This window comes from Liolophura sinensis, chromosome 9 (genome assembly GCF_032854445.1).
Source record: "Liolophura sinensis isolate JHLJ2023 chromosome 9, CUHK_Ljap_v2, whole genome shotgun sequence".
Lineage (NCBI taxonomy): Eukaryota > Metazoa > Mollusca > Polyplacophora > Chitonida > Chitonidae > Liolophura > Liolophura sinensis.
The window spans coordinates 25456162-25480985 of record NC_088303.1 but is presented as its reverse complement, the minus strand read 5'-3'; the positions used below and the strand labels follow the sequence as shown (position 1 = coordinate 25480985).

Genomic DNA, 24824 nt, shown 5'->3' with positions numbered 1-24824 from the left:
GTTTTCAATTTAAATGGGTTAGCTTGCCATAATAAAGCTTATATACGAAAACACTCTGAAGACTGGAATCCAATATTCCATATAAACATACATCAGAGTGTCTTTATTACTATATGTAGGACCAGTCATTCAGTATAAACTACCAGGCAAAAGAAAGGTTTCACCGTATTTTTTGTCATAAAAAAAATAAAAGCGCGGTTCCGGATTTGATTCTAAGCAGGACATGGTGTATGACTGCATCGTTTCCTCTACCAGAGCGCATCGTCACGAACGCAGCAATTGGAATTGTGAAATTGCGATAACATGCAAAACGTCCTTTTGAGGCATGGCTCGTGATGCACGTGCGGTAATGTTGCATAAATACTCTTGCTCGAAAGGGCAGACATTCAGTGACCGAAAAAACACCAACAGTATGCCAAGACTTACGCAAGCGCAACGAGACCAGGCCATCGGTATGTCCACCATGGGAGTCTCGCAACGTCACATTGCAAGAACGTTCAACTGCAGCCAAACCACCATCAGGAGGTTGTTGATACGCTATCAGCAGACAGGCCAGACCCAAGACAGACCAAGATCGGGAAGACCGAGGGTAACAACTGCGGCTGAAGATCGCTACATCCGGCAGATCCACCTCCGAAACCGATTCGTCACGGCGACGTCAACAGCGGGGACGGCACTAGGCCATGTCATCAGCTCCAGGACAACACTGCTTCGTCTTCGTTCAGCTGGTTTACGACCTTACCGCCCCTTCCGTAGGATGGCCTTGACCCTTTTACACCGTCAACGCAGATTGCGATGGGCACGTATTGTACGTCGGTGGCAGCGACGTGACTGGGCGAGAGTGCTGTTTACAGACGAGAGCAGGTTCTGTCTATTCAGGAACGATGGCAGAGTTCGAGTTTTCCGACGAAGAGGCGAGCGTCTCGCGCCAAACTGCGTAAGAGAGGTTTATCCGTTTGGAGGCGGAGGCGTCATGGTTTGGGGAGGGATTTGTGACCAAATGAAGACGCAGCTGGTTATTGTGCGAGGTAATCTGACTGGCCAGCGATACCTTGATGAGGTACTGAGACCTGTCGTCGTTCCTTTCCTTTAATGACAGCCAAAAGGATCGATCTTGCAACACGACAACGCAAGACCTCACACTGCCCGCATTTTTACAGACTACCTCGAGACCGCAAACGTCATCGTGTTGCCCTGGCCAGCCAACTGACCAGACATGAACCCCATTGAGCATCTCTGGGATCACCTTGACCGCCGTTTGAGACAGTTGGTGCCTCCTCCAACTAACCAACAGGAACTTGAGCAAGCTCTGTTAAACCTATGGAACGTTACCCCAGCTGACGTCATCCGGCGACGGACGACGTCAATACGGAGGCGTGTGCTTGCATGCATTGATGCCCAGGGTGGCTACACTCGCTACTGATGACTGTAGTCCTTCATTTCTGTGGATACTGTGACTTTACATGCACTTGCCAGTTAACTTTACATTTGTGTAATTTTTTCTTCTGACCCCTTGTCTCTTTCATTGTGTTTTGTGGCCAATTGAATGCCAATATTTTAAAGCCTTTTTGAGAGAATATTTCACAATTATTCCTGTTTATAAACCAATCTTCTTAATTCTTATATCTGACTTTGTTTTTGTTTTATGGGCTCAAGAAGTGGGTGAAACCTTTCTTTTGCCTGGTAGTTTAGTTAAGTTGATCTACCCAATGCAATATTCTTTCAAGTTCAGTCTTTAAATCCATTTTATGTACCCACATGGATTTTTATAGTTACCGCTTCCATGGATAAATAACATAGCAGCTCAAACATGTCATGCTTACTGCCTACAGTCTGTCACTACAGTGTACAATAACATTATATTTCTTGAAGTTTTAATCCTTTGAATCCTTTATAATTAATCTTATGCAATGCAACCATTGATACTCTAGGGGTAAGCTCAACGCTTGACATATGTCACTTTTCATAATTCAAAGGATGTAGCTGGTATGCTGATCGGACTGCCACCTGCGGATGGTCGTGGGTTTCCCCCGGGCTGTGGTGTTTTACGCCGTACTCAAGAATATTTCACTTATACGACGGCGGCCAGCATTATGGTGGGTGGAAACCAGAGCCACGACCATCTGCAGGTTGTTGGAAGACCTTCCCACGTACGGCCGGAGAGGAAGCCAGCATGAGCTGGACTTGAACTCACAGCGACCACATTGGTAAGAGACTGCTGGGTCATCACGCTGCGCTAGCGCGCTAACCAGCTGAGCCACGGAGGCCCCGTACCTGTTTTAGGGTCGAGATATATTAGCAAAACGTAACTGGTGTATCACTTTGTAAATGTGGTCAACAAAGTCCACCTTACAGTACATCTTTTGAATGCATTTTATTTAGTAAGAAAAAAGTAAGATGGAATCCGGATTGCACTATGTACCTTTTGACTAAGGTATATCCCTTTGCACGGCTGTGAAAAGAATGACATCTTGGAAGCTATTCGACGGTACACTGAGGCCTCGCCCAATACAAGGGTGACTGACACCATATATTTCCCATATCCTCCCACCAAGTAACCGTGTAACTAATAATATGGGACACACTTGAATCTGTGCAAGAGATGGTCCCAAGTACAAAATGTTATAATTTAAATAAAGGATTTAGGACACGCTGATATTATTTATTTATTTCATTTGTGTTTTGCACCGTATTCAAGAATATCATGTGTTCTCTATTCTGTTAGTACAGTGTAAGCCTAATGGTTACTATTTACAAAGTAAAAACGACACATGTAGGTGATGTGAACAAATAAATGTCAAAATTTTCCTATGATATGTATAGGTTTATAACCTGCACATGTATCATCAATTTTAAAACAAAACTTGACATTGATTATGGCAATAATTTGACAAGGAAAATTATAAAATTGGAAAATTCTAGCGCCATTTAAGACAGAGCGTATTATAGTCTAGCCATATTGTCTGGTTTGCTCATTTGTATTCATGCCTCGGCTATATCTCCAATTGCTGCCTTCCATGTGCTACTTTAATTAATCAGTTTACTTATCTCCTGTATAAATTAAATAGGTATCACTTCATGTCTGGACCATAACCCCAATTGTTTGCGTAGCTTTGAATTTTAATGGATACATACACTGTTGACCATAAAGTTGGAATAAAATATTTTAGCCACGATCCCAGAAGTTTAATATTATTTTTCGCCTCAAAAATAATATAAGCCGACACGAATTGATGCATAATCTCTCTCTACTACGTGTACAAAAATGTTTTATTCTATGCTAATATGAGAATTACATAAGAGGCTCTGATGGTAGTGATAAAAAGCCCTGTGCCTGGTGCTTCTCCAGTGATCTTCATTCAGAGAGAGGTCAAATTACCTCGCGCATAACGGAGTTCTCGGTTTCGCATGGAACAAAAAGTAGTGTAGCGGGGATTCCGGCTATGCCTCGTGCTACTCCAATGCCAATACGCCGGAGAGTGATTGCCCTCCATCAAGAAGGCTACAAACAGTCCGATGTTGCCGATTTTGTAGGCATATCGCAAAGTACAGTCAGCAAAATCATAAGACGTCATCGAGACGTGGGTCATTTGCGGCCACGTCAAACTCCAGGACGACCACGACTGATTACGAGACGGGATGACCGCCGACTGCTCAATCTCTCTCGCACAAACCGGAAAATGTCTGCAAACCATCTTCGCCGTTTGTGGCGGAGGCATTACGGAATCAATGTTTCCCGAACAACGGTGAATCGCAGATTACTTCAGCATGGTTATCGAGCAAGACGTATGACCAAATGTCCCCGCCTAACCGCCCAACATAGAGTCCAAAGGCTTCGCTGGGCTAGGGAGCACAGACAATTGCAGTTAGGGCATTGGCGACATGTGCTCTTCACGGATGAGAGTCGCTTCTTCCTGAAACCTGTGGACGGAAGGCAAAGGGTTCGTCGTTTGCGAGGAGAAAGCCTTCGAGATAACTGTGTGCAGGAAAACAATCAAGGGGGTGGCGGTTCAGTAATGGTTTGGGCCGGTATTCACTATGGTGGAAAAACGCCGTTGGTGGTGCCCGACGAAAACGTCAACGCCGTCGTGTACATTGATATCCTTGAAAACCATTGCCTTCCATACGCACGAAGGGTTTATGGAGACAATTTTCGTTTGCAAGACGACAACGCTACACCACACAGGGCCGCTGCAACACGAGAATTTCTTCGGGCACAAGGGGTGGAGCAGTTACCTTGGCCATCGTGTTCCCCTGATAAGAACCCAATAGAACATGCCTGGGACAAGTTAGGGCGAGCCATCAACGCACGTGACAATATTGCTGAAAATCTGCAAGAACTGGCACAGGCTCTGATCAATGAGTGGAACGTTCTGCTCATTGAATTCATTAACAATCTGGTCGACAGCATGCAACGACGCCTTGATGCATTGATTCGTGTCAGGGGTGGTCATACGAGATATTAATGACTGTTTCTCTTACAAACTGTATTGTCTGTAACTTATAATACGAAGGGAACAAATACGTTTATGTTTGTGATATGGAGACATTGCAGTAAAGCCTTCAATCCTTTCGTCTTGAAATGCCAGTTTTTGTTTTTACGCCGTTCTACAGCCTATAATCGATCCATTAAAGATTACAATAGGCTGATATGTGTAGAAAAGACCAACATTTGGTGTTATGCTGATATCTACGCCATAATCAAGCATTCAATACCGCGTACAATTAGAATAACTCCGAATTCAGTCGTCGAATTGATTTATTCCAACTTTATGGTCAACAGTGTATGTACAGAGCTGACAATGTACATCTGAATAAATACTTCTATGACTGCCCTGGTAATTATGATTTTTGGTTTATGAAAAAAATTGTGAAATTTCGCCTTAAACGCCTTAGGTAATTTGGGTCAGTTGGAAAATTTATATTGTCTGACTGAATTCAAATGGCCTTGGACACAGCCAGAATACATCTGCTTACAGAGGATTTAGAAATTTTCAGTATGTCAGCTGTTTGTGGCTGAAAACTTCCTGTTGCATAAAATGACAAAACTAGCAAAATTTGTTGGAACACGGTCACGTCATCAAGTTTTCCTTTCAAGGAGAGGGCATATTGGGGCACATAGATACACGATTATCTTGGAGGAAATCCTATATCTGGCTATTGTTTGATATTCGTCCATCACGCCGTTCTGATTCTGAAATACATTGTACGTTTAAGCTCTCCTGACATTTTGCCTGGCAAGTTGATAACAGCGTCGTATGCGACAACGGCAGCCATGTCGTTGCTATAGACTTGCGCCTCCCCATAGTAGACATAAAAGTACCTACCTAGGTGTGGCGTGACTCGAGGACGTAATTTACTTGAGAACGACAAAGGAGCAAATTTTACAGGTTCAGACCGGATTAAAGTTGCGTTGGGCGTAAATACCTTTTGAGAAACGATCCCAACTTTTCGTCTTTTTTCGCAAGCTCTAATCTTTTGCGCAAACGAAGACCAGTATCTACAAGGCGGAAATCTTCTTGCTAGCGTTATGGCGTGATTTCCTGGCAATGGCTTGGTATTATTATTGGCTTGAAAAATAAAGCTGATTCTGCTGAAATTGACTTTGGAATTAAGTTTTTGTGATTTGTCTTTAAAGTCCCTCATGGTATTGAAGGTGACACAATCTGGGTTATTACCCTCTTAGGCCGATATGCCGATGGAATGTACAATGTACCTGTAGATGTCTGTGAGGATAGCGATCATTTCTCTTTAAACTTTTGACGGCCTCTCTTTCCCATCTATTTTGCAAGCAGAAGGGTGACTTGTTATGCATTTTAATCCTTGAGTATCAACCTTTCTTAATCGTCGCTGTGTATGTCCTAAAAGAACTACCTACGTTGTCTGCCAATCTTTGTTAAGTTGTATTTTGTTACCATACATTAGCCATGGACCATCTCTATCCGTTGAAATCCGTGATTCAGATATTACCAATTGATTATCTAATCAGTGACCTCAGTCTTCTGGATTCAGCACAACCCTGTTCCCACAGCACTATGTTACCTCTTTGGCTTTAATTCTGAGATATCTGTGGTGATAGGGTACGTGTAACTCGGTACTATATAAGCATTTACATGAAACGTTAGAATAAAATCCTGACTGAGCTAAATTGACCAGAGGCCGTATTTCACTGTTTACGTGTCACTGTTTGCCTTCTATCACACTGTCGTCACTGCTCTGGTTTTGCTCTCTGTATTGTAGTATTTTATTATATTTATCAAAATAGTGCTGAAAAAGGCGGTAAAGTGTTATACCGGTAACTCCGGTATTCAGAAAACTGTTTTCAAGGACTCGTACGAATATTCCAATAACCTTCAGTTAATCGCCAATAAGTTTTAAACACTCGGCCTTGAGAAGCTGAATAACATCCGACATTTGCTGCTGTTTGGCTAAAGCACCTATGTTTCTTTGATTTAATCTGACACTTATGACACTAATTTGTTGATGTTCCATGTCGAGCCAAAACTGATGTCACGCGCGAGAGCAGCTCCTTCAGCTCCACATCGCACCATAACTGACTAATGAATGAGCTCCATTCCCGTCAAAACTAACAAATAGTGGTGACCGCGCGGTTTTGATTTGCTTAACCTATATGTTGCCATTTCTATGTAAAATGGAATAAAACGATAATTATTCGACATCATAGATGCCAGCCTTTGCTCAGGGCCCCCCGGCAACATGGATTCCAAGGGAGTCGGACCCGCGTGTCGGCTTGGCTGGCCCAAAAAGACACGTATACGCTGCACCGTCCCGCTCGACCGCGCTACAATTGTAATGGGAGGCTTGTAGAGTGTGCATGTTGAGCTGCGTGGCGCCAAAACGGACCAATGGGGTGGTTGGGTGTGTGTGTTTTCCCGCTCGGTTATTTCGTTGAGGTCCGTGTTGCGTCGTTCAATGAGTGAGGAGGATGAGGGAGTCGTGCTCGAAAAGGGAGCAAAATAACATTGTATAGTGTAACATTGTAATACCATACACACTGGTTTATAGTTTTACATTAGTATTGTATAGTATTATATTTTTGGCTAGGCTTGTAAAAAAAATTGACAACAAGCATTTTCCTATGTAATATTTTTTTTTCGGGACAAATTTCTTCACCCACCCTGTTTGCAACCAAGGAAATCATGAGGTCTGTAGCTTCTGGATTGTCTTATAGAATACCTTGTCATTTCACAATTATCTGTTGGTATTGGCAGTCATACCTTTTCAGGTATATGGAGAAGCGAATAGCGATGACCTAGCGAGCATGATGACAAGTGGGCTTAGATTAGCCATACAGGCCGCCTGGCCCGCTAGACAAAAAAAAAAATCAATAACGTCATCGGTAAGCCCCCGACGGACGCCGGCTGTGCTTTCTTTTGAACTCCTGAAATTAGGATGATGTTAAACATTATTTTGCTTAGTGTCTACGCGGCGATGAACACGTCAAGTGAGGACACACCACCTCAAAAAAGGACTTTTCTTTCTCAGTTGGTATACCTGAACACTCGCCATAGTATAAACACATGCCGTATTTCGTACTATAAATGGTCCTATTTTCGATACTTGAGATTTACTGGTGAACTGCTTTCGAAGTGACGCAGCGAGTGTTACATAACCGTATGCTTCCAAGGTATCAGCTTATTTCTCTTGGTCCGCAATTGTTTTGTTGTGTGGTTTGAATCTTAAAGCATTGATGACGAGGCTCAAACATGTTTGGTATGGAGCGAAACACTTTAGGACAGTTTTAACAGGGGGAATAAATCCAGGGGTGTAGTATCATTGTATAATGAGTTACTTCCCCTGAATTTTATGGAGCGAAACATATCACCCACCGCTATTCGCTTGTGCATATACATGCAAGGGTATGACTGCCGATACCAACAGATAATTGTGTGACAGGACAAGCTATTCAATTAGACAATCAAGAAGCTAGAGACCACGTGATTTCCCTGGTTGCAAACAGGGTGGGTGAAGAAATTCGTCCCGCAAGAAAATATTACATCTGTTGTCAAATCGATTTCAGTGATAGTGTATTCGTTGATTCATTTGTGTCATTTTCAGCTTTTCCAGATAGCCTAGGTGTTGTTAGGCAGTCGACTAAAACTGACGTGTTTATCATACGATGCAATATAAACCCATGCCGTATTTCGTTTGTGAGAGAGAATTTCAGGGAGAATAACTCTGGGCCGCTTTTGACACGGCTATAGACGAGGACCAGCCTGTGGCACTGTATGGTTTATCTAAGCCCACATGTTAAACGGGATGTGACTCTATTATAGTTATATTCTACTCTAATATAGTTGTACATACAACAATCAAATCAATTCACATGCCATAATATTGGTCCCGCAGACTTTGTACTTCCAATGATATGTAGCCTTTTTAAATGGGGGGTGAATAGATATATAGATATATAGCTATATTGGTAGCTGTCTCTTCTGCACTTTCTAACAGTATATACTATAAGCTAATGCCATATACGCTCTGGATATCCGTTTAGTAATATCCTCTTCGGGGTCTCACCCCAACATAGAATCCGGCAAATCTGCCACCTGGCCCGTAAAAAATCAATAAAATATTCTACTATACTATTCAATATTATAGTTATACTCTACTATAGTTATACTCTACTATACAATACAATATTATAGTTATACTCTACTATAGTTAGACTCTACTATATATTCAATATTATAGTTATACTCTACTATATTTACACCCTACTATACATTACAATATTATAGTTATACTCTTCTATAGTTATACTATACTATACTATATTATAGTTATACTCTACTATAGTTATAATATACTATACTATACAATATTATAGTTATACTCTACTATAGTTATACTCTACTATAATTATACTACACTCCACTCTACTTAGGCTATTATTTGTCACGCTTCTGCGTTACAGAGACCCGCTTTTGCCTCCACCACCACGACCATCACTGCAAACAAATCCAGCTCGAGTGCAGCAAGTCTAGGGACGGAGGAGTCGATCAAGGAAAAGTGGAAGATCCCGGCGAGTCAGTTCCAGCCCGACCCGACCCAACCCCTCGACGATCTCCTGCCTAGCAGTGAAAGTGATATACGGGAACTGTATTGGCAGCATTGGCGCTCCATTCGGAGCCATTTTACCCGCGACAAGTCAGTCCAAGATCTCTACAATTACTTGCTCAGCGATCTCGGAGCCATCCCCTCCTATCTGAACGTGTGAAATTCGAGGGAGAATTTCAGGGGGGGAATTTCCCCCTGAAAATCGCGAGAGAAAAGAATATCAGAGAAACCCTGAAACTCCTTGTCTAGACTTGCTGCACTCGAGCTGGCTTTGTTTGCGATGGTGGTGGTGGTGGGAAAAGCGGGTCTCTGTAACACAGAAGCGTGCCGAATAACTATACTACTGCATAGTTATACTGTAGTAAAACTACAGTAGGGGAATAGTACGGTCGGATAGCACCGGTGACTGGGTGTAAAAGGTTTGGGGGCGTGTGATGTCGCGACACCCCAGCGCACAGTGTGCCAGCCAACGTCCGTGAGGCTTGCTGATGACGTTATTGATTTAGTGGAGTGTAGTATAACTATAGTAGATGATAAGTGTAGTAGAGGATAACTATGGTAGGGGATAACTATAGTAGAGTATAACTATAATATTGATTAATAAAGTAGAGTATAACTATAGTAGAGTATAACTATAATACTGTATAGTTTAGTAGAGTATAACTAAAGTAGAACACAACTATAGTAGAATATAACTATAAAATTGTAAGGTATAGTAGAATATAACTATAGTAGAGTATATCTATAATGTTGTATAGTAGAGTAGAGTATAACTATACTACTGCATAGTTATACTATAGTAAAACTACAGTAGGGGAATAGTACGGTCGGATAGCACGGTGACTGGGTGTAAACGGTCTCGGGTGTGTGATGCCGCGACACCCCAGCGCACAGTATGTCAGCCAACGTCCGTGAGGCTTGCTGATGACGTTATTGATTTAGTGGAGTGTAGTATAACTATAGTAGATGATAAGTATAGTAGAGGATAACAATAGTACAGTATAACTATAGTAGATTATAACTATAGTAGAGTATAACTATAATACTGTATACACTCACTGAGAACAACCACGGCCTCGTGCTATTAACATATAAATACCCTAAGGAGCCGTGTATATTACGCAATAAAGAATGCACTTCCTTATATAACAAGTTGAAGTGTTCTTCGCTGCTGCAAGCTCAGGAGCATTTCACATGGTTTAGTTATGCCGAAGACACGGGAGTTGACAGATGTTGAACGACAACAGATTGTTGTATTGAGAGCTGAGGGTATTCCGGTTAAGAGAATTACCAGACGGTTTCGTGTTTGTCGTCAAACTGTTTATAGGGTTTGTAGGAGATATAACGAAAGTGGCAATTGTAACAAATTACCCAGAAGTGGACGGAAAAGGAAAACCACAGCGAGAGACGATAGACGCCTTTTGCGTATCACGCGGTTGGCTCGTTTCAGTCCTGCAAAATTTTTGGCTGAAAGGTGGAGCAATGCTATTGGTCAGAGAATTTCAACCAAGACTACCCGTCGGCGGCTTCATCAGTGCAATATGTTTAGCCGTCTTTCCAGAAGAAAACCGCTTATCTCTCCGGTCAACAGACGGGCGAGAGTGAGATGGGCAACCAGGGTAAGAAACTGGACAGTGGATGACAACTGGCGCCATATTGTGTTTTCCGACGAATCTAAATTTTGCTTGTCTTTCGATGATGGGAGAATTCGAGTGTGGCGCGGGATCAGAACTTCCCATAATCCCGAAAACCTGACCTTTGCGCACCATAATGAAGTTTCCATAATGGTATGGGGATGCATCGGGATACATGGTGTCGGTGAACTCGTACTCATAGACGGAAATATAAACCACGTCTATTACCGAAGGATTTTGGAGGAGAATTTGCTACCATCTATTAGGAACATCTTTGGCGACCAAGATCACCCATTCGTATTTAGGATGATAATGCCCCTCCCCACAGAGCTGCTGCACCGATTAAAAACCTCTGGGATGACATTGGCCGAACAGTTATGAAGGACAGGCCCACCACCAGGAATGACTTGATCCGCTCCATTTTCATGGCTTGGGCTAATATCAGTCCAGAAAGAGTAAGACAGCTTTATGACACAATGCCAAGAAGAATGAATGCCATCATACGAGCTCGAGGGTACCCAACAAAATATTGAAACATTTTTGAATCATTCAACATATTGAATCAGTGAAATATAGTAGTTACGGTTATTATCAAACAAACTTATCTGTCCTACGATGCAACGAAATGATTTAGGAGCCTGCCATCAATTAATAAAATATCATGTGAAAATGAATTGCTTTCTCAATTTTCTGTATGTTGCAATACTTATGGCCAGCGAGTGTAGTTTAGTAGAGTACAACTATAGTGGAACATAACTATAGTAGAGTATATCTATAATATTGTAAGGTATTGTGGAGTAAAACTATAGTAGAGTATAATTATAGTATTGTATAGTATAGCAGAGTATAACTATAGTAGAGTATAACTATAATATTGTACAGTAGAGTAGACAATAACTATAGTAGAGTATAACTATATTAGAGTATAACTATATTTGAGTATATATATAGTATTGTATAGTATAGTAGAGTACAAGTTTAGCAGAGTATAACTAACATATTGTATAGTATAGTAGAGTATAACAATAGAAGAGTAGGCCTATAACTATAGTAGAGTATAGCTATACTATTATATAATATAGTAGAGTATAACTATACTATTCTATAGCTATAGTATAGTAAAACTGCAGTAGGGGAATGGTACGGTCGGATAGCATGGTGACTGGGTGTAAACGGTCTGGGGCGTGTGACGCCGCGACACCCCAGCGCACAGTATGTCAGCAAACCTCCGTGAGGCTTGCCGATGACGTTATTGATTTTTCTTACGGGCCAGATTGCCGGATTTTATGTTGGGGTGAGACCCCGAAGAGGATATTACTAAACGGATATCCAGAGCGTATATGTCATTGGCTTATAATATATACTGTTAGAAAGTGCAGAAGAGACAGCTATCAATATAGCTATATATCTATATATCTATTCACCCCCCATTTAAAAAGGCTACATATCATTGGAAGTACAAAGTCTGCGGGACCAATATTATGGCATGTGAATTGATTTGATTATTGTATGTACAACTATATTAGAGTAGAATATAACTATAATAGAGTCACATCCCGTTTAACATGTGGGCTTAGATAAACCATACAGTGCCAAAGGCTGGTCCTCGTCTATAGCCGTGTCAAAAAGCGGCCCAGAGTTATTCCCCCTGAAATGCTCTCTCACAAATGGTACTGCTGATTCTGATGTACCCAATACGGCATGGGTTTATACTGCATCGTATGATAAACACGTCAGTTTTAGTCGACGGCCTAACAACACGTAGGCTATCTGGAAAAGCTGAAAATGACACAAATTCAACGAATACACTATCACTGACATCAATTTGACAATAGCTATTCCTGAGTAGGCCTAATATTCCTGAGTACGAAATTCTTCGCCCACCCTGTTTGCAACCAGGGAAATCACGTGGTCTCTAGCTTCTGGATTGTCTAATTGAATAGCTTGTCCTGTCACACAATTATATGATGGTATCGGCAGTCATACCCTTGCATGTATGTGCACAAGCGAATAGCGGTGGGTGATATGTTTCGCTCCATAAAATTCAGGGGAAGTAACTCATTATACAATGATACTACACCCCTGGATTTATTCCCCCTGTTAAAACTGTCCTAAAGTGTTTCGCTCCATACCAAACACGTTTGAGCCTCGTCAACAATGCCTTAAGAAGGGGGTGGGGGAGAGGAGCTTACCGACGACGTTATTGATTTGATTTTTTTTTGTCTAGCGGGCCAGGCGGCCTGTGTCGCTAATCTAAACTCATCCTCGCTAGGTCATCGACCGCCTCTATTCACTTCTCCACATACACGAAAAGGTATGACTGCCGATACCAACAGATAATTGTGTGACAGGACAAACTATTCTATAAAGACAATCCAGAAGCTAGAGACTACGTGATTTCCCTTTTTGCAAACAGGGTGGGTGAAGAAATTCGTCCCGAAAAAAAAATTACATAGGAAAATGCCTGTTTTCAATTTTTTACAAGCCTACCCAAAAACATAATATTATAGAATACTAATAACTAATGTGTACTAATAAATACACACTGTTACAATGTTATACTATACAATGTTATACTATACAATGTTATACTACACGATGCTATAAAATATACAATGTTATTTTGCTCCCTTTCCGAGCACGACTCCCTCATCCTCCTCTCTCACTGGACGACTCAGCGCGACTCAGCCTCAACGAAATAACCGAGCGGGAAAACAACCCCTCCCAACCACCTCATTGGTCGGCTTTGTCGCCGCGCAGCTCAACATGCAAACTCTACAAGCCTACCCATTACGAGGGTAGCGCCGTCGAGCGGGACGGTGCAGCGTATACGTGTCCTGCTGAGCCAGCCAAGCCAACACGCGGGCCCGATTTACTTTGTGTCCATGTTGCCTGGGTGCCTTGAGCAAAGGCTGGCAGCTATGATGTCCAATAATTATTGTCTTATTACATTTTACATAGAAAAGGCACCAATTCCAGAGAATATGACGACAGAAACGTGTTAGGCAACATATAGGTTAAAAAAATCAAAACCGCGCGGTCACCCCCATTGGTCAGTTTTGACGCGAATAGAGCTCACCCATTGGTCAGATTTGCGCGGAATGTGGCTCACCCATTGGTCAATTTTGACCCGACATCGAGCTGAAGGAGCTGCTCTCGCGCGTGATATCAGTTTTGGCGCGAATGGAGCTCACCTATTGGTCCGTTTTGGCACGACATGGAGCTGATGCTCTCGCACGTGACATCAGTGTTGCCGCCACATGGAACGTTTGACGTCACGCGCAGGAGCGCGGACTCAACGACACACCTTCGCCACCTCAATGGCGCCACCCTTAAACGACACGTTTGCAACATTCTATACTACTTATCTGGATACTGCTAACACTATGTATAAATATAAGCGTCATGTCCGACATTCATATACATGTACCATTTGTAGTCCGTAAAGGGCGTTCCAAGTTGATAATTGCAAGATCCATTTCCAAAACAACGTTTAACACTAGTTCCCACAGACAAAGGTATGTAAAAAATTATTCTTAAAGGAAATAAAGCCGGTAAGAGAGAAGCGGTCATCAGTTTTCAATGATGCCGGGCAGACAGTGGATATTCCAGGTATGAATTCTATATCAAAGTTCAAATTCGTAGTCTATGAATGAGTTCCAGATCAAATAGCTATTAAATAAGGTATCTCAATCGCGCTTTGATTGGAACTGTTCATAAAAGCATCATGCCAGAGGTAATGTGCATGACTACCTTTACGGCCCCTAGCCCCAGATTAAGCGATATTAGATACAGATCAAAAATGACGAGCGTTACAGACCTTAACCCAACAGATTGTGATTCAAAAGTAACGGTCGATTACATCTTTCCCGTTAATATGTAAAGATCTCATACTACAAGAGGCGCCATCTATGATGTTACACTTTTTTCTGTTTCTAAAGTCATTTTTTCATAACCATTCTAAAAAAATGTTTGTTCACAGGCTTCATTCTCCATTGTTGTTGAATCACTACTATGTTTATGACAGAGACAGGTTGTACACTAGTAATGGAACGTGACTCTTCGATTTATGTTTCTAAACCTTGAGAAATTGCAATAGCTTGCTGTGAGGTGAGCAAAATTACCCAGTTCACAAGGTTCTTATAATGCAGAGATGTCATCATCAATGGACTCGTTTGGATGCTATTCACTTCGGGGAAAATGACGTTCAAGAAACGACGTTAACTGGTGGATGAAATCTGTTTTGAATCGCTGTAATTGCTTTCTTGTACACATGGTAATTCTGGAAAAGCATAGAATACTTGTCCTTTTGCTCAAAAGGCTTGTAGTAGGTTAGTTTGCATGCATTCATTTGCAGCAGTTGTAAGATTTTGAGCAAGTAGAACGTTCTCGAACGAGCAACGCCATTTCGGCCGAGGAATTGTAGGTTTACCGGGACTTGGCACTAATGCAGCTGGAAGCGGAAGGTCACACGTTGGCATGTCAAAAAATTGTGTAAAAATAGAATTATTCATCGTTTGTCATTGGTGCGAAATTGTTGTATTGGAAGGCAAAGTCTCGACAAATGACAACCCGAAGGTGTTGATGTCAAAGATTGTGTTTTTGAATAGTGTGTTATAGCTCCAAGCACGGGGAACCTCTGGCTGTCTTGCTCAGGGAGAATTTCTGCGTAAGACAAGGGGAGGTCACTCTCAACTTGCAAAGAAACATGTTATATTGTGCCATATCAAAAGATCTTGTATCTGAGAGTGAGTTTTGAAATTTTAAGTCAACAAAAACATCTCCATGATGTTTTTCGGAATTTTAGTCTAAGAGAAAAATATATGTTGTGGGTTTGGTCTTGAAAAAATATGAGTGGAGGGTTCAGTCTTAGCTGGACGAGAGTTGTGGATCAGCTCTGCGCAGAACTGGGGTTGTGGGTTAGGATTTTCCTGAAGAACAGTCTGAGTATACAATATTCGAAAATAAAGCACCATATTTCGGACTAAATGTGTAGACACAAAGCGATACATATACGATTTTATGAGAAGTTTTATTGAAAGAAAAAAACCTTAGAAGCACAACACACAAAGGAGTAAAGCATGGACGTGAAGTGGAGATATATTCTTATAGCCGCTGGCACCTGCTGTATATTTATAGGTATATACAACTTTTCATTAGGAGCTTTATGGCTCGTTCCACAAATATAGCCACACGTATTACTGTATATTATTCCACCGAGAACCATTCATAAAAAAATTTCTTATAATATTTAACAATTATCTAACCCTACTCAAGCGTAATCGATGTTAATTTGTAATTTGATGCCAAGAAAAATGTTAATCGAAGCCAATGTGACAAGTTTAGTATTTAGACCAATGTCTAAAAATACATAACACCTAAAATAACTTTTCAAAGCAGAAATTTAACTGTGCGAAAAAACTTATGAAAAATCATAAGTGCAATACTTTCATATATACCGTTATCACGTTGACATCGTGAATCTAATTTCGAATTTCCTGTGGCTTTTTCATTAAAATAACCAAAGTATTTATATTAAATGTTTAATAAGTTGGCTGTCAAAGAAATCTAGCTCTGTTTCCGCTAGGTGAATTTTAGTTTTAGCCAATGACAATGGTGATCGGTTCACTCCAGCTATATTTTAAATTTTCGTCCGTATTCAACAAAGGTGGTGAACACAGAATGCCAAAAGGAGTCCAGCCACCCAGCACAGTTTCTCAACGGCGACCTTCTGCTGGCCATTACATTGGTCAGTGGAGCATCTGCAGGATGTACCCTCTACGGATGATACAGTCGCTAGAGAACCAAATATACTCGTTATTCCACTTTTCACTCCATCATCGACCTGCTCACAGGCATCCGTTTGACCCAAGGCTTCTTGAACACATCCACGGGAAACGACATCAATTGTCACGTCAGCTGAACAGGAAAATACAAGACAAATGTAATTATTTGTAATTATTATATCATTCTTCAAACGTAAACTGCTACCAATTACTCCCACAAAATAACAGAACTGAGATATAAAATACCTGTAAACTCACAAAGCGTGAAATCAGAGTAAAATGTTTCCATAGCACCCAAATAAAGCATGTCGTAATATTCATACACACACTGTATAAATAGGTGTGTGGAGAAGGATTACAAGGATAAATGAAAATATCCAAAAGTTTTTATCCGGAGTTTACCGGAAGTGGATGTAACCAATGAAACTGGTCGGTAATTTGTACAGATGGTTGTATGAAATTTATTCTGTTGAACTCATTGGTGCATATCTTATATTTGTAAAATACGTCATTTTTATTATATTTCCGAATATTCCTCATTTTGAATAAATGCAAAATTTCCCTGGAGAATGAAAACTAGAAAATCTAGAATTATAGGGTTTGTACCACACTATAGTCCAAGATCGAGTCTCTGTTGCCTGTTTTCCGCTGTGGTTTCCATCGCACATTGAAAAGACTTGCATGGTACGATATAAGGTTGACCTAAGCCTGGAAATTAATTTTAGCAAACCGGAAGTGACATGATGAATATAGGAAATGATGGCATCTTCTTTGTAAGTCATGCAAGAGATATGGGAGTGATATTCAGTATCTCACTGCTTGCGGACAGATTACTTTAAAACTGAAATGACGTCACAAACCACACCTCTGGGCTTGATCCTTGAAATCTTGAACTTTTTTAATCTTGTGATTTAATCTGAAAACGCTGAGACATTCATTAAGGTGTCTTTTCGCACGCTTGTTTAAGGTAGATTCATAAAAGTGTTCTGAACACAACGGAATGAACCTAAATTCACGATTAATTCTCTGATGTGACTGGTGAGAAGGGATGTAGTTGCAAGAAGAGTAATACATACTTGATGAGGCAGAGGCATAAACCGTGGTGTCCAGTTTTCCACACATCGCCTTCAGTCCTATCACAGGCGAGCAGTTTTGAACAGTGACCCCTGGGGTGGCTTCGCTCACACTTCCCTGGCATTCGTCGTTAGACTTTGATATCAAACTGGAAAAAGCTGCTTCCACGATTTTTTCCGATGACCCTAATTTGATGTACTGACAGGAAAGGCACTGGAGACCTGGAAAAAAAAGACTCGCTAGTCAATCGTTGATAGCACTACGCAAAATTGATAACCATGCGGAAAAAGAGGGGAATTATCGATTCAGTATGCATTTAATCCAAATGATATTTGAGTAGTATATATGACGGGTGATCTGGCTCTGACGTACATAACTAATTGCCACAAAACTTAGACAGACGCGCTCCGACGTTCATAGTAGTATATACAACGTTGCCAAACACACAGCAACCTGGAAATCCTATACCTTAGGTGTACACTACATGTACAGTATGTCAGCAGGGCCCACTAATCTTGCATCCTGTTTATAGAGACTGTTCTTCAGGTCCGACAAAACATCCTGGTTGAGTGTTACCAGGAGCGGGGTATCCTAAGTAGACAACACCCATAGCAACGGTATTTCTACAGGACCGCCTGTCTATGTGATTGTTAGCTTCACTAACCTTGCAAGGCGAACTCCGGCTAGAGGGAGACTGTAATTGACATACTGCTATTCAGAAAATGTGTACACAGAGCATCCTGTTTGAGTGTGTGGTAATAGAATCAGCCCCACTGTATATACACAGACAGGCGCTCATGCAGGGCCACGGTATCTAAGGTAGACATGGCTTTACTTGCAGGGCTACCGTGGGAAAATGAGACCAGGCTTCAGCTAGGTGGCGGTTCGATCCCCACCCAGGGTACATTTTTATTCTTCCTTTACAGGGTCCTGTAGAGATAGGCGGCCAGGCTTTGCTGGGTGGGGGTTCGATTCCCACTTCGGCATATTTTTTTCCTCTGCAGGGTGCGTTGACCAGTGGTGGAGTACTAATATGTTTTCCGGGTAGTACAGGGTGGAGGGGCGTCTAATGACGGAGCGGTGCTAATTGCCCAACAACTTAGCGTACCCACTAAGACGCGGACAGGTGTTTTTTTTCAGCTCCGCACGTTCCAACACCCGACCACGCGCCAGAAGTTCTTCTTTCACGTTTTGGTCGATCTGTACGGAGTTGAACGATTTCTAACTGCGTGTGCGTAACGCCGTTTGAGGTCACGGTAGTTGGTCCTCTCCGAAATGATCTGATTAAACTCGGAGTCCGAAATGCTGCGGATGCTGAAAGATCCAACCATCATAGCCGAATCAAAAGCGTCCGCGACATTCACACCACGGCGGTACTTCTTATATAAAACCCACCTGGCGTCTCTCTCTGTCTCTAACTGCTTTTGTATAGCGCTAATATACTGCAGGCGACGGGCGCTGCCATCCTGCGCTGAAGATGCAACCACACTCTCTGTCGGAGCTGTCGGTGTCAAGGAGTCCTCATCTACCATCGTTGGGTACAGACCCATAGTGCATATTATATAGTGGCAGCGATTATGTCTAAATCACCTTCATACTGACCTCCCCTCAAACGCCGAAGTTTGATAGATTTATTGAGATAGATCGTTCCGACATCCATGCGGTCAGCTGCGACGATTCTTACTTTTTCCAGAGAGCTCTCAACGACTTTTTCTCCCTGAATTAGAAAAATCCCTGCGGCGGAGTTTTCACGATTATCCTGACGGCCTTATAATTGTGTTCTGCCGGCCATCTAACCTTCAAACACAAAGGCGGAGTCGCAGGTGATCACCTTCTTCACCTCCGGTCCGGTTGCTTGGAATGGATTACAGGGTCAACCAATCGGGGTCACGGGTCGTCAAAGCGGACTAAGGAGAGCTTTTGTGCTCCGGTTGCCTCAGAAGGTGGTTTGCGCACGCTCTCCGCTGTGGCTGAGACGTCTTGAAGGGAATCGAACGTGTCAGGTTCTGACTTCTCCCCCGCCCCCCTTCAACTGCAATCAAACTGCAGACTGGAAGGCGTAGACTGTACCTTCCTGTCCCTGAAGCCCGATATCCGAGACGTCTGCCAAGTCGGACAATGCCAAACATGTAGAGCGAGGGCCGGCTGCGTCCACTATTGCTATGAGGTTATGTCGTGATGCGTGTAAAAGCCCCAGCGCCCGTTACTGGAACACACCGAAGGAGTGTGCAACGGTGACCGTGGCTACTAGCCGAGGATATCATCACATTCTCTGAATGGCCCGAGTGCAAGGGTTTGTACTGTAGGTTGGGGAAAAACACAATAATATTCCTTCGCCCGTTACTGAAACACACTGAAGGAGTGTGCAACGGTGACCGTGGCTACTAGCCGAGGATATCAGCGCATTCTCTGAATTTAAACTGCTCACTACATCCAAATTCACGTAGACCTCCTTATGAACGAAGGAAGCTTATATCCCTCTGAAATCCCATTTATGAGCGCGTCCCCGAATTCCAAGATTGGAGCAAGTTCTTGCATCATTAGTGAGGCGTGTTTACCAGGATAGAACACGACCGGTGGCTTCGTTCATCCTCAGTGAGATATCTAGCGGACGAAATACTTCCTTGTTAAGCGTGCAGACATTATAGTAACCTTTCGGCACTTCAATTTTCTCGCCATCCAGTAGGAAGCCCATCCCGGTGTGAATGTTCGCCCGCGCAGGGGGGGGGGGGGTATAGCATGGGATCAAGAAGGGCCACCATTAGACGGCGATCACGGTTGCCTAGACTGCACTGCCGTTTTGAACATCAGAGAAGCTGACAAACATGTTTAGTGTATACAGAACTTTGCGCCACAATGAACTGAACGGCCTTTAGCTTTAATAGAGAGACTACTTATAAGGCCGGCCCGTCACATAGCATCCAAACCCACGCACACCATCTCACATGTCCTGACATCTGCGTGAGCGAGGGTGAGGCCTTCCAGGCCCAATTCGCAGATGTGTTCCAGAAGTACCGCTTACCGAAAGTAACCAACAATGCCATCGTTCAGACCTGGAATGCCAACCCTATGCAGTTTGTGCAGAACCAGCTGAACTTTGCAGTCTGGTGCACAACTACGCCACCGACCCCGTAATGAAGGTCCTGTTCTCATTACACGTCTAGTACCAGGTCTGGATCGTGGAACCCTACCCTTCGACAACGCTTGGGCCTATGAAAAACGGCGAGTTCTACGTCTTCCCACGTACGGACTGGAGGCGGGATGGCGTAAATCACGGTCTCGGGGTAGCTTATTATTACTTGACCAACATCAGAATACCACCCTGTTGGCGACGGAACCTTTGATCCGAGCAAGATGTCGTTTCTTAGAAAATACGGCGTTCTGCACGTAGACTACATAGAAAAGGACGGTGTGGACGCCTGGGCATCGTTCATTCTCGACACATTCTTGGTGTTCACTCAGCCGGGCGTAGAACGCCTAAACGATTACATCCGGACATACGTCTGGGCTATTTTAGCCCATTCGCAAACAAGGACGCGAATTCTTGGGACAGGGACGGCGTTCGACGCACAGAAGCAGTTTCTTGCCAACATCGAAGATGTTATTTCCACCCCGGTCGACCTACCGTCCGCTGTTAAACGCTACCAGGCCTTGCAACAGTACGCCGGTAGTGCCGTCGGCATAAACCTGTATAACAGCGACATGCTTCTGCGGGTCGGTCAGATGGCCAACGACAACAAAATCGTCGTGACCACGGCCGGTCAGAAGCTAGGCGGCAATGAGGGTGTGAACATCGAAGTGCCACCTTCTATGGCGGAAAACGCAGGATTGTAAAGCCGCAAGAAGCTGTCCCCCCGCCCAACGTGCCCACAGCACAAACACAACAGCTTAAAGGCCCGCTAGACGACTCATTCCCGTTAGCGCCGTACAACCACGATGCGGAGAAGACAACTCTCGTGGTAGCGGGGGTACTATTGGATTACTGCTTTTGTGGTCCCTACATTAGCCAGCCTTGTATGGCGACGAGAAACGGGCCAAACAGAGCCCAAACCAGAGCCCAAACATTCTCGGCTAGCCATCCAGCTGTTTTGCCGAGAAGGTTCAGCAGCCATGACAGAACACTGCCGATAATGCCAGGCAGCGCTGCAGCCCCTTTCCCAGCCAGCTTGCCAACGGCGCGCCCAAAGCCTGGAGATGCTTTTTCATCCACTCTTTGAGGCCGCCCTTGTCGGTTGGCTTAGGAGGTGGCGTTGGAGAAGGCCCACAGCCCCCGATGGGTCAAATTCTTCCCCAATGGCCTTCCTCTTCTTACCCCTCTTCTTGCGTGGTGGTGGTGTGTGTGTGTGTGTTTTGGTGGGGGGGGGGACATATATTACTATGAACGTCGAAGCGCGCCTGTGTACATAAGTTTTTGTAGCAATTAGTTATGCACGTCGGAGCCAGCGCTGCTCCAAAACACCCGTCATATATACTACTTATTTGACAGGGCAAAATCCTCCTATTCTGGGTGAAACAGGTATTGGTTTTTTTTTTATTTACCACGGGTCGGATTTTTGCAATGGTCAGGATTTCTTCTCGTAAAAAACAGAAAAAGTCTGCGTAAATCCAGCTATTGACAAACAGTGGTATGGGTGGCTGTTTATTTCTTGATATTATAGCAATTTCAGAATTTCCCTAAATTCAGACATTCCAAAGAATTTGTCTACCTCCCTAACTCAACCTACCCTCACCCCTCTACCCGTCCACAAATAAACAAATAAATATCTAAACAGAAAAAGAAAGTCAAATTATTAAAGAAACCAGACCGCTAGTACAATTATATACTTTTCATTAACTACCGTTCAAAATCATCATAAGGTTCCTAAATTTTATAATGCTTTATAACTCTAGAAACTGTAGAACTCTCAAACTCTGAAATCATTTTAACAGTATGAATAATAGAGGTACAAGTTTGATATTTTCCGAGAGGCAATAATTTGAGATATTCTTGGTAAATAGGAAAAGTCTAACATGATGAGCAAATATGGATCTTCGGCATTGCCTCATAAACTAAAATGGGTTGAATTCAAGGCTCACAAAGCATTGATACTTTGTCATAAGTCTCATTTATTGCATATCCTCATTTTATATAATGTTATACGTCATGTGGCTAGATTTACACATTATGTAGAACATTTATTTATATGGTTGATTGTTATTTAAAATTTAAAGGAAATCAATGTAAACTACCAGGGATGAATTCTTAATTTATCATGTCTAAAACGTAACTTATCATAGTCATACCTGTCGCGCCGGGGACACTGACAGCCAGACACATGGCCGCGATCAACAATCGTCTTGAGAAACGATCCATTCTTCTAGCAATGGAGGTCAGATCAGCAGCTTTAATTTAAGATCATTTACTTCTTTACGTAAGATTCTATCATAATTCACAATTATCGATTCTAATGCAGGGTAACAATTAATACAACCTGGCCTATATCTTTACTCAAACAAAAGTATGTTTCCAAATAAAAGGAAAAGGACAACTAGAATTCGGACTCTGTCTCAAAGTGTTATCTGTCCTCCACAGTGACTTCATTTGCGCACACATTTCGGTAGAAATACGGGTTTTAAGCTTGCCAAGAGGGAACTTTAGCAGGCCGCAAGAATACATACGTGAAAGTTTGAGTAAAAATATTTTTCTGTTTCTTCATACAATAAATTAAAAAGACAACACCTCGTTTCAACAAAAATAAAATGGCGTTTTTGATGGAAAGAGCATTTTGAGAATGTTATTAATCATCATTAATCATCTTTTTTATGACCACATAACTTTTATTGGCGTTTCGGTCAAGCTTTATACTTATGATTAGGAAATTTGCAGAATTGTGCTTGAAGTTTCAAATTTTCACTTTCTTTTCGGACCTCTCTAGGCCCGATTCTCTATCTTAACGTGCCAGGCCCTTTTTCAACTGTGGAATTTAATAACATACGGAAAATATACAATCTTCATAGAATAGAAAAAGACCTTCAAAGATGGAAAATCAGTAATGTATCAACATTAGGGAAAACACCAGTTATAAAATCCTTTGCTTTTTCAAAATTAATTGTTTTGTTTCTTTCCCTCCCAAACCCTCCAGTTACAGTGTAATACACTGAAAGAAATTTTTTCTTTCAATGGCACTTAAAAGCTGAGAGTTGGGCATGATGCTAGAAAACTGATGCTAGTATCGGCATCGAAACGTCGTGTGCTTAATAAACAAGAAGTTGTTATTCATAAGGAATCTATTTTGTCCTAGCACAACCTTTGTACATGACTTTTGAGGAGCCGCATAAGGCTCGTAAAAAAAAGTAAAGCTCACCTTAATAATAAACACAGCTTCTTTGGCGTCCAAATAGACTAATGGTGAAATATCGTAATGAGAGGAATTTTATACTTCACCTGATGTAATTAGAACTCAGTCTGTGTAATTCGAACTTTATTTAATAGTGACTATTTGCGGCAAGCTGGGGATATACCTCGAAGTCAGTCACCCAATTAGGTGAATACGGGTGATCGCGGTTAGCTTGTGTGATTCCATATGTTTTGGGTTTCCACACAGGTGTACATTGTTGAGACTAACACCCCTACCAACCATACAAGCCTCCTCCTCCCTCGCCCGCCTAATCACCATGTTATACGGTGTCTCACACAGCTGTGCATTGTTGTAGCAATCTCGATGTCATGTTTTACCGTACCACAGAGGTATAGGCTCTTGTGCCTATTCCCCATCCCCATGTTTTACGGTCTCACAGAGGTGTAATATACTTCATTTTAGTGATTTCTTCGCTACTGAGCATTTTCCTGCAATAGCCCATATCAACCCTCCATCGCCGTATCAGTCCTCGACCATCATGTCAGTCGCTAGTCCTTCGACCCTGTGACTGATGTGAGGGATGATATGAAACTGTCCATATTTGAACCGTTGTTATCGTATGTTTTTCACTGATATGCAATTTTCCGAAATCTTAATGAGATATAATTTTTAATATAATTTTTTCTGCTTTTCCCATCATTATTGAAAACTGTCTCTCTTTGCATGGCTCCGTCTTAATTTAGTACTGTATATACTAGTACTTTCTTAGTTTTTGGGCGGTTTGTATTAAAACGTTAGTTTAAAAGTAATTTTTTGTCTTGTGAATAAATAACCGCCCAAGATACCGGCTAATAAAGTCGGACATCATATGAACTTTATCAACCGCCATTATGAATACCGTGACTGTGTTA

The 24824-nt window shown here is 42.3% G+C and overlaps 1 long non-coding RNA gene across 1 annotated transcript; it reads right to left on the bottom strand.

Moving 5' to 3' along the window:
• Positions 1-17582: 17582 nt before the first annotated feature.
• On the bottom strand, positions 17583-23967 carry LOC135475960 (uncharacterized). The gene is made up of 3 exons (XR_010445080.1): positions 23920-23967; positions 22859-22957; positions 17583-17796 (listed from the first exon to the last, which is right to left on the bottom strand). It is a non-coding gene; the product is annotated as an uncharacterized LOC135475960 (long non-coding RNA).
• Positions 23968-24824: the final 857 nt, after the last annotated feature.